Source organism: Pocillopora verrucosa, chromosome 7, assembly GCF_036669915.1.
Source record: "Pocillopora verrucosa isolate sample1 chromosome 7, ASM3666991v2, whole genome shotgun sequence".
Classification (NCBI taxonomy): domain Eukaryota; kingdom Metazoa; phylum Cnidaria; class Anthozoa; order Scleractinia; family Pocilloporidae; genus Pocillopora; species Pocillopora verrucosa.
Genome location: NC_089318.1, coordinates 3673363 through 3685328, shown reverse-complemented (window position 1 = coordinate 3685328; position 11966 = coordinate 3673363).

Genomic DNA, 11966 nt, shown 5'->3' with positions numbered 1-11966 from the left:
ATTCGTGATTTTAATAAAAATATATGATATTCAAATCAATTATGTCAATTTAAATGTAAATACGTTAAGGATGGAAGAAATAACTGGAGGACCTGTGATATCCCCGGGAGAGGGGGAGAATTTTGAGGGATCACACGGTTTTTCAGGGGAGCACACGGTTTTTCAGGGGATCACACGGTTTTTCAGGGGATCACACAGTTTTGTAGGGGTAAAGGAGAAAACATTTTTTGAAGATTTTCAGTCAAAAGTGGACAGTAACTCTGATAGTTTTCGTCAATATTTTATTTTCTTTACCCTTATATTAAACAAGAAATTGCGATCTCCTCAAATTAAGATTAAATATTGGAGCCCAAAGAATATATTACAAATCATTTTTAGAGAAGATAGAAACACATCAGGGGCACGGCTGAAATTTAGCAATTCAAGGTAAGTAGGATTTCTCTTACTATAGTTTTGCAATAAAGAGGTTCAGAGATCTGTCTTTAATTTCAAAACGCGTTTTATTTTTTATTAGGCCACACCGTTTCACTGAAGGGGAATATCAAGGACACACCCGAAAGGCGTGATAGATTTACATTTCTGGAAACACTCCTTAAAGTTGATTTTATGTTGACATTGAATATGCCACGATGAAACACACTCTCTGGTTTAGATGATTGCTGATTTCTTAATGTTGGCGTTTTTTTCTATTTATCGGTTCCAAAGTAAAGCCAAAAACTAGTCTGGAATTTCCCGCCCGTATTGCAACCTGGGCAATGAAGAGAAACCAGTTCAATGTTTGTGCAACAATCGTTTCCTCGTCAACTGAGTTATATTTACACTTCATACACACAAATATATAATTTTAAACCTTCGGTGTTAGCTTCGCCGGCTAAACTGATGTGACCGCTCACAGTTATTTTCTAGAGCGTTCGTCACTAAAACTATCAAGGAGCAATTTCGTTTGCACTTGAATGTTCTTTCGAAATTCCGCAAGTAAGTGCATCCGTGGTGAAGATAGACTTCTCGGAACGACAAATCCACAATCCATTAAAACGTTGTCTTACAGAAAACAATTTCGCTCGCTTTTCTTCTGGCCGGGTTGTATTAGTTGTTTATTTCGTACTAATTTTAAACGGGCTTTTTTTCATGCGTAAATCTCAGCATGTTTGAAATAAGCCAATATTATGGCATGACCCATACGGCCACGCGCACACAATAGTGAAATTGCTGATTTGTGTGGGACCGAACGGGTTGACACGAGCTGGTCCTGAAAAAACCCGTCCGGCCCTGCACTCACACGACTTTGTTGTGTATGTGTTAAGACAAAGCAGCACCAGAATGCTAATATCCTCGAGCTTACTACGTATAAATAATTGTAATAATGAGTTAACGTCCCCAAACTTCCCCCCCCCCCCACCTCAAACAGAAACACAAACCTCCTAAGAATTTCGTACTGTACATTATTGAGGGGAATGTAAGTTTCATTTGAAATCAAAAGAGAAACTTAAAAAATAAAACTGTAAAATTAGTGAATATTCATTATTCTAGACAGACCTAGTCCTTATAGCTTGGTTTTTTTTGTTTCCCAAATCGAGGACTCCAGGGATATCCATTCTTCGTCTTCTGTAAACTATTTGCATACATATGCACTCGAATATGACGAAATTTGAAAGACAGACTTCTCTAGAGTAAAGGGTATTTTTATATGACCACAAGTCAATAAAGTGTATTGTTTAGGCGCAGTTAAGTTATATTTGAGAAATTCTTATCCCATTTTGTTTACTATTTGCGGGCGTCTTTTCACTCTGTCTTTAAGCAGTTCCCTTTCACTAAGAGATATGTCATTACCTTCTTAGCAATCTTGAGCAAAGACACTGTTTTTTTTTGCTTCAGCCACTAAAAAAGCAATTATTGGATGAGTTTGAGCATATATTAGCAAAACCGAAGCAGAAGGCTGAGGCAAATAACACAAAGTTTTGATAATTCATGATAAAATGTGAAAACCGAAGTCATTAATCGTTTTATTATAAACTTTTTAAACAATCTGAAAAAGAAGACACTTCGGTTTGTGTTCGCAAAAATTTGAGAACTCGAACATGATTAATGCAGTATGGGTTATCATGCCAACTTCACAAGCTATTGTAAATAGTTGAACGTATGCTCACGACCAATCAATTTTTCATTATAAGTCTAAAGTATATGAACAGCTATTAAAAGCTTTATCTGGAGCCGAAAATGTTCTGTCAACTGTGAAGCATAATTATGGCCGGTTTCATTTGCGTCTTCTAGAACTTTTCTATCTCAGTGACGGAGCTCTTCAAATGAGATATTTCTTCAGGAATTTCTGAATATAACCGGTGACTTTTTCATCAAAAAATTTTGCCTGAATCCTAAACTTTAATATTTCTTGTAGATTAAACCTGTTTTCTCCATACAGGAACTTATTGTGAGACATCTGCTTTGCTCCAGATTATTAAAGCCATTAAAAACCTCAAATTCTGCTGAAAAGGTTTCTTTTAACCCGGATTTGATTGCTTCCAGAAATATTTACCCAAAAATTCGCAAATAAATTCGGCGAGTTTCACGTTGCAAGAGCTAGTTGACGTCTCCTACCCTTTCATGAACACTCCTCTATACCTTCATTTATATCTACGCAAATTACGTAAAAAAAGAAAAAACGCAACCTTAAGTAATTTGAAGGTGTTGATATAAAGCCTAGGGTTTTAGTATTTCAAGATAATTTTAAAGAAACAAAACACAAATCAAATTTCAAACTGTCACCTTAAAGTTTAGATAATAGAAAAAGGTTTACTCAGCTGTCTGACATTTTTCTTCATTTGAACCTCATTATCAGAAATTTTACTTTCCTCGGCTGTAGAGTTTGGTGAGATCCTTCTAGATATCATTTCGCAACAATTTAACGAATGTCATATTGAAAAGTCTTTTTGGAGTCATTTCAAAAGAAAGGTCGAGCAGTTGGAATCATTACTCTCAGGAAAAATATCAATCTTTCACAATAGGTTGGGGGCTCTCTATGCGGTATGAAAACAACACTGAAAAAATATAATTAGTTTCTCGATTATGAAGAGAGATTTGAAAGTCTCGGCAACTTAATTTAAACTTCAGAGCGAAGAGACGCCCATCAGTTAACGGAGGTAAGAAAATCTTAAAGAACTCCCTCGTTAGAACTCTTGAAAAAACCGAATATCATTCTAATTTAGTAACACAGGATCAACTGTCTTGTTCCTCGGTTTACTGACAAACAAACTCAACGAAACAAATGGCGGAAGCTCTGTAACTTCCTAAAAGCTTTCCAGAATTTAAAAGCGGTGGTGTGAAATAGATTTAACTTTGTGCGCTGACCGAAAGCATTTCTCCTAGAATTTTTTCTCTTTTTAATCAGGCATAGGTGTTTCTCATGATTCCCTTTTTTGTTTCAGAGAATTTCGCTTGAACATTTTTTCCGGTTTCTATTTTCCAAACAGGTGGCGCAAAAGGACAGAGAGTAACAGTAAATTGTACCAAACGTCATTTTATTGGTAAGAATTCGTTTTTCTTGTGTCCTTCCTGTCAAGTAGATGTTAAGCAACCAAAAAATGGCAGTTATTAAACTTTCTGTTCTTGAAATGGTCCAAGACAAAGATTGGTTTCATTGATCTAACGAAACCTGTGATTTCTTTCGTTAAGAAAAAAAAAAGAATAGTTAGGTACATAGGCAATGAATGGATATAAATTATAATTTTTTTGTTGCTAAATTAAAACTGGTTTTCAAAAAATTATTATTTAGAGAAAAAGATGACGCCCTTCTAACGAAAAATTAGAGTGCATAGTAAACTTCTGAAACATTGAAAAGGTTTTCACTACATTATGATTTAACAGCTCTTACTCGTATTAAAGTAAACCATACTAACAACAGAGGTAGAAAATCGGCGAAAGAATTAAATATGATCATTTGGAAACTAAAAAAAATATTGATATTCTATACGATAGGTGATAAAATCGATTTATCTCTGAATTAATTTTTCTTTTACTCTGTTTTACCCGTTCTCAGAAACTATGGTTGCAATGGAACCCCCGCTCATCATGGCACTGCTTTTGGCAATTTATTTGAAAGCGTTGAATGGAAATTCTAGTGCCCAGGCTACACAAGGTGAGAAATGAAGTTGTTCATATCATGCTGAACTTTGATAATGTTCCTGGAGCCTCTTCAGCAGACAAGAGCAGATCGCAAAAGCGCAAATGAGACTTGAGCTCTTACCCAGGAGATGGCTGTGGAATATTGCTCTTATTTCTTTGAGGCAATGAGCTCTGCCAATCTACAGTGAAACCTAAGGCATTATTTCCCCATCCAAGCGGGGCGAATGATCCCCTTTCCACATAAAGTACTCTTCTAGAATACTGACTCTTTTTCGGCATTAGGGTGACAAACCCTCACGTCAAATAATAATAATAATAATAATAATTATGATAATAATAATAACAATAACAATAGTATTATTACAATTTCTACGTTGTTGAAAAAAAAAATAGAAAATTATAATGATGTACCGCTACTACTATTTCTTTAGAATGTGGGGTCTTGGTAAACAGCACATTGAAAAGTCCGGGATATCCATTTAGCTATCCAGCAGATATGGATTGTGAATACTCTGTTCCTATTCCGCCCGGAGGGCCGATGGGAATATATTTTGTTGACTTTGATGTGCAGTTTCACCCATCATGCAGGCAAGATATTCCTCTCTGCCACGAATTGATTATTTTTCATTGTAGGCAGCCGGTCCAAGAGTTCTGCGTCTGCTATTATGTTTGCATGCTAGTCTTGCAAAATAGGCTTAATAAAAAAATTCAAACTAGGGCAGATGATGTAGCTGAAGCAAACTTTACAACACTCGTCCAAAAAATGCAAGGAAAACTTCCTTCAAACCTTCGTATCATTAGACAAGAAAATATTTCGTTATTTCCGTTGCTTTTCTCTATATGTGACCCTCCATGGGATTTCAGGGAATAAGATGAACGCACGCACACGGCACGTTATGACACGCTCGCACGCTAATGGCATAACACGCTTACCGTGCAGATATGCGCATAGAAACAATTGATTTTAGAAAGCGTGTTGTTCAGATCTGGCTAACACGGTATATAGCTTTGTTTCTATAACACGCTAGATTTTTTTGTTCTTTTTCTAACACGCTAAGTTCCAGTTTGTTCCTTAACACGCTAGCTTATCTTGTACAACCCAGCTTACTTTGTTGCTTGTGTTTGTCAGCTTCTTAGTAAATTATTGTGAGAATGGTGTTTGTACAGTGTATTACTTACAGAATATAGGCGAAAATGAAGATCTTCTTTCCTATCCGAAAGTTGTAATAAAAAAGGAAACATTCATGGCAAATCACGGCTCTTTCTCTCAGGATTTTAAAAGGAATTCAGTGAGCACGACGTGTTTCAATAGGTCCAGAGGAGCTCACTTTGAACGCATGAATTACTTTTTTAAAACTTAATTCTTATCTTGTAATTTGTAAATCCGTATCGCTTCACGAAGTTAATACGCCTAGTACCGAATCTTTATGAATCCTTTCGTAACAGACATCCGGCTCCATGTCCCCTACGCGGTCGCTGTTCGTCACTCTATGTAAACCGGCATTTTTTAAATAAATAACTGCTATTTAGCCAGCGCAAAACGAAGCTTTCCGAGCGAAGCCGCGAATTATTTATTGTACGCCGATCTTGGCATCTTACGAGCTCTTAGTCTTTAGAACTGCGATCTATACCTTGCTTAACGCAACTGTAACGCGAGGATAATTAAAATTAAATTTGTCAAAGATATTAACGAGTTTTTCAGTTCGCAAACTGAGCAAGCTTAAAAGTTTCAAACTCCTCTGGACCCTGTTCGTGCATTCACTTGCTTTTGGTTTCCATAGTTAAAACATTTGCACGCACAAAGAAACAAGCAAACGCTTCGTAATCGTTCATTATCAAGTTTCAAAATGCAACCTTAAAGTCATGAATTCCCATACTTTCTGAACTGCGAAAAAGATTTAGAGTCCCTGGCAGAAGATTGTTTTCGCGCTAGACCAGCAGAAGTGGAAGATGATCAACTGTACGTCTACGGTTCTGACAGCAGCGACAAAACCGATCAGGAAATTGACTCCGATGTTTACATTGACTTTTCGGAGTGTGATTTATCTGAACGATCGAAAGTGCAGGCGTGTGAGTTGTGAGTTTTTCCTTTCTGAAATAAAAGCTCGGTATTTGGAACAACTTATTTTTCTGAGACAAAGTGAAATTAAGTGTATCCTCGATCGCGCGTACATTGTGTGACTTTTCTTTTCTGCATCTACAACAACTTAATTATAATGGGAAAAAGTGAATTGAAGTGAACAGCATATAACAAGTATTTGACTACCGAGCTCCGACAGCAGATATTGAACCTGACAGAAGTAGTTAAGCAGTTCACAGCACTCAAGTGTCTCCATCAGCATGAGTCGGAGCCTGCTTCTATGCCGTTATTTGATGATGATTCGGACTTCTCAACATTGAATTGCGAAGCAGTCGCATCTCTGTTGAGTTTCTGTGGCAGCCTCCCTGCTCAGACTTATCAGAAAACAGTCACATCCAGTAAAGAGCCCACTGAATCTCAGCGTCCCGTCCTGAGCACACTCTGTCAAGGCCACAAGGAAAACCTGTCGCTCGTGCTTTCTTCCCCAATGGTTCCATCAAGACCACCTTTGCAGCCTTTTGATCAGAACGTCTCCTCAATAGTATCAGGCAGCCACGGTCCAACGAATCAGCAGCGAACCAAAGTAACCGCATTGTAGCGAAGGGAACTGAGATGTTTACTGCCGCCCTTGCTTCTGTTGATGTTCTCTTCACGGACGACGAGATGGCCAGGTGCAACGCGTCAGGAACTAAAGATTTCCAGCAGTTGGATAGCGGAAAATCAGGCTTTCTTGTGTCCGTTTTACAAAGGAAGTTTGACTCGCTATGTTTGAGTGAGCAGTGGAATCAGATAGCCGCTCGCATTAACACGAAATGTAGAGGAAGAGGAGGACTCTTATTCACAGACTTTAGAAAACTAGTTTGTTTCGAAAACACTGAGATGGCACAATTAGTCTATCATTTAACATGAAAACATTATGGGTCGGTTAATTGAACAGAGTTCAGCCGTTGTTCAACAAAACTGCCTTCTCAGTTATTTTGATTTTATCTAATCCTCGTAAGGAAACATTGCTAATTATTAAGAGAATTTGTAAACTCCATCCGTAGAAAGAAAAAAAAAAGGATGACGCTACCACTGCACCACATGGACTGTCGTACTTGTCGGTTTACAAATTTAACGATATAAATAAATAATGCCTTGGAGACTAGCAGAACAGACAAACACGTTGAGAACACCGTTTACCCTCAAGCCGTTTGTCTTGTATCATACAGGTTCGCTCTTATTATTTTAAAAGCTTGTGCTCACTACCTTCAAAATTTCATGCACGATTTTAAGAGCAGAGGACTTTGCTCGTTTGGCCCGTGTTTCGCAAGTTGTTTTAAGAAAATGGGAAATTCGAAAATGTAAGAAAATACTCAAACACAGTTCGAAATAATGCACAACAAGTCGAGATAGTCCTTGATGTTTGGCGGGTTAGTTGCACTGGATACTGAGTATCGTACATCGGTCGGGCGTATCGGTAAGCTAAAAAGCCTTAAAGTTTAGGACGTACTTTTTGTACAAATCGAAAGCAACTTTAACTTTAAGAAGCGTGTTATAAAATTGGCACGGTCACCGTGTTATATCGTGCAAAGTTGCAAGCAAGATCTTCACCCGTTCCTTTGTTTCTACCGTGCGAAGCAAGACAATGGCGGCCAAGTTACTGAGACAGGTAACTTAGACGCAACTAACGTGTTAAAAGCTCGTTCTTTTGTGTTAGCGTGCTAGTGTACCGTGAACGTGCGTTCACCTTATTCCCTGAAATCCCGTAGAGGGTCACATATTAGAAACGATAGTTAAATTTGCCAGCTTCAGTGGAGCTTTAAAATTGTACTTTATTCTTTCATTCTATCTTTGTTGAAGATTAATTGTAGTCAAGTAAACTCGATCATGGATAACATGTTTTTCTGTGAAAAAATCTTCAATTAATATTTTCCTCATTAGTTATGACATAGTGAAGATTGCTAATGATCAGAACTATATCCTTGGTGAATACTGTGGTCGGAGGACTGGGCAGACAGTTGCAGTTTATGGAAACTTCGCTTTGATAACATTCCACACAGACTCCTTTGTCGGAAAAAGAGGATTCTTCTTCCGTTTCAAAACGGTTCCAGCTGGTTTGTATAATTCTTAGGATGTAAATCTCTCAAAATATTTAATGAAGTGGTGACAGTGTGATGTTATCTCAAAGAGAGAAACAAAATAATTATACAACTGAAATGGTTTTTTATCAGCGGCGTTACTGAACCTCTCATGGACAATGGCAACTATTTGTTATGGGTAATCACATGATTTCGAGTGCAATTTGGGAAAAATCAACACAAGTAAATTATTTAAAAGCTAACCAAATTGCACGAGCTCCTAGGGTAAGTTCAATGTGTAGTTTATGAAAACTTTACGAGTCCTGATTTATCCCAACTTGCACGAGATAAAATCGTGTGATTACTTGATAATAATATACATGCAAAAATTTGACTCAGTTTTCATTGGTGCGGCCACTTACCTTTGCGTTGTTTCCAGAGTCGTGGGGATCCTCCCGCAAGAATCAGGATCAACTTTAAACTTTAAAAAATTGAGTATTTGCGATCTTTCTCAGTTAGAATTTGCTTTACACGAAGACTATCACTCTCGCAATGTAATCCCTGTATTTCGTACTAGCTGTTGCGTAAAATCTGATATAATTTTGTTCAGGTCCTCTAGTTCTTACCTTTTAAACATTTTTGCCATAGCCGTTTTTGGGAGTCCATGCCTCACCGACATTTAGCCAGTTGTTTGCGCTTTGTTGGAAGTTTTTGATTTTAATCAAGCACAGGCGACCCAAGCTCGCGTCTCGAGAAAAAGCCAACGATTAATTCATGAACGCGTCACGCGTTGTGTGACTCGGTGTTAAGTTACGAGAGGAACTGTTGAAAATTTGAACACCTTATAAGGAATAGTATGGGGAACGAAATATGATCGATTTACAACGATAAATATTTCAAAATATGAATATTTTACACGTAAAATCATAACACTTACTCGCATCCTGGGTGTCCGTTGTAGTTTCCGGCATTTTCTGCTGTTTTAAGCTTACTTTACCATCACTTTTATTCCTGTCAAAAGACGAAGTCAAGGCTGCACACTCCGATTTCGACCGTTGTTCATGAGCTTGGGCGGCCTGTAAATCAAGACGTCGTTATTTCTCCCCTAACCTGTCCGCCATTTCGTTTTTATGTGCTTTCGCCACTTTCCCACCAATCAATTTTTTTCAACTTTTTGCAAGTTATTGGATAAATTGACATGTCTTTAACCAATAAGCAACCTGAATTTTTTTCCATATATGTTATTATAAAACGAATGCGGAGAGATATCGTGTATTACCAACTTCGTCTGACTACGAGCTATTTTGCATTTCATTTTTTTATGCAACTTTTCTTTAGCCCCACCCAAAATAACCTTACCTGCCGTTGTGGAAGCTCTCCCAGGTTACAGAGTGAAAATTCCAGTGACTGGAACTCTACCGATATACACAGCAGTAATAAGAAGCTCTACCGTGTTGGTGAACACAACATATGCTGCAGCCTTTCAGTTCTATAATGAGTCAAATTGCACCTCTGTTGCCTTTAACAAGTATGGATATGATACGAGAGAGTTCTCTGTGATTTTTAAAGGTAAGGATATTTCATAAATCTAAGAACATGATTCATCCGAGTTAAATAAGGTTCTGAAAATTCTACTCTTACAAATGAACCTGTATTAACCCTTCACTGCAACAATGACGTACTGAGCACGTCCTGTACCACATACTCAGTAGGTCCCAAATCATAGCACTTAGATGGATAGTTCTGCAAGTTGAACAAACGATCAAACTGTAAACAATTAAACCCATATGGAATGGCGTGGTGACCGCTAAATACAGGTTAGCTGCATAATACAGGATCCTCAGATAAGGGGTATTGAAATAAAGATAAACAACTTACTTTGATTTTGGGAGATTTCGATAGCTACGATTACTATTATTATTGTAGATAAAAACGATCTTCGCATTAATGAAAACTACTTAAACAGTAGTAAAAATAAAGTCTGAGAAAAAAGATTTAGGTTCGCGCGAGGTTTGATCCCATGACCTTTGCGATACCGATGCAGCGTTCCACCAACTGAGTGAAAATAAGGCCGGGAAGATGGCGTTCCTATATTCATTTTTTCATTGCAGTTCACATGATTTTTTTATATTCACAGTCCTAACTATTATTGCTGCCGCCATTACTACAACTGCTATTTATTTTCCTCTACACTTAGATTCAACTTCATAACGCTTTGTTCTCAACTTAATGTCAATGGTGTTATTAACTGGAGTTTATTGATTTTGAGACTTTATTTAACCAGTTTTGCTGGTTTTCCTTTCCCTTACTTTCCTTTCTTTCAGACTGTAGACATGCCTGTTCTCCGAGGTTCAACAGTGGCACTGGAAATAAACTCTTATGCGAGAAGGTGACAGCAACACAACTTAAGAGGTGTCTTTCGCCGTTGACGGAAACATTGTAAGAGGCTGTGCATTGTAAGAGGCTGATTGACAACAAGCTAATGCTCAGGGCACTTGTACACCGGGATATGAACCTACAGTAGACTGCATTTTTTAAAATTAGATTCATTAAGGACTAGACTAATAATTATCGTTGCTTTGTATTAATAACATGCTTGAGCTCGAGAGCCGTCCTTTTCATTTCAAAACTTTCGGTTGTCTAAGATAAACACCCAAAGGTACAGTTTGAAAACAAAAATCTGTCTGAGTTAAATGATAAGAGTTTTGAGAGAAAATTATAAGAATTATATGGCCATATGTAAAGAACTGCTGCTCCTCAAGAGGCCGATTGTTTGGCAACTTTATCAACCTGAAAGGGCTGTGAGTGAACACGACTTTGTCTAGGTTTTCTATTATATGGAAAGGCTTTCTCTGCAAGAGCTAAGGATCAGTTTAGCTGAGATTATTGTGACACCTCTGGGGCTCAAACTTGTGCAATAAAGTAACCTTAATGAGTCGATGTTTTTACAGGGAGCTGGAGGCTAATAATATAACCTTTTTACGTGAGGAATTGTCTGACAACTTGATCAACTTGGGGTGGCTGTGAGTTAACACGAGTTTGTTTAGCTTATCTAATAAACTTAAGAGGCTTTCTCCTCAAGAACAAAGAGATCAGCCTGAAGTTATAAGGAGAACGCAATGGCTCAAAACGAGCAATAGTGAGGAAAAATTCATTTACTGTTGTCAAATTTTGCTATATGTTTTGTTGAAAGCCGTCATTTTTAGTCTAACCCAAGTAATCTGGGATGTAATCTGTGCCCTTTATAAGGTCATTTCGCAATTTTTCATTGCACACACTTACTATGCAACTGTCGTGCACATTTAAAAAATAGAGAATCTTCCTGTATAGTCTGACCTCTCAAGAAAGGTAAAACGTCCCTTTAACTGGCAAGCAGCTGAAGTAACCGTAAATACCTTTTCATTTTCTTGGAATTAAGGAAATACCCCTTCTTCAATTAAAAAAATACAAAGCCATCTCCAATGTTGGAAAAAAAAAATATTTTGGAAAGGCGTTTTTAGCAAGAAGTCAAAATATTATTGTACTACTAGAATTATATGTCTATCTATAAAGAACTGCTGCTCCTTAACACGCTCTAAAACTCCCTTTTCATGTATCAAAACTAATAAAAAAATAAAATAACCTGAATGAGTCGATGTTTTAACAGGGAGCTGAAGGCCTATAATATAACCTTTTTACCTGAGGGATTGTTTGACAACTTGATCAAC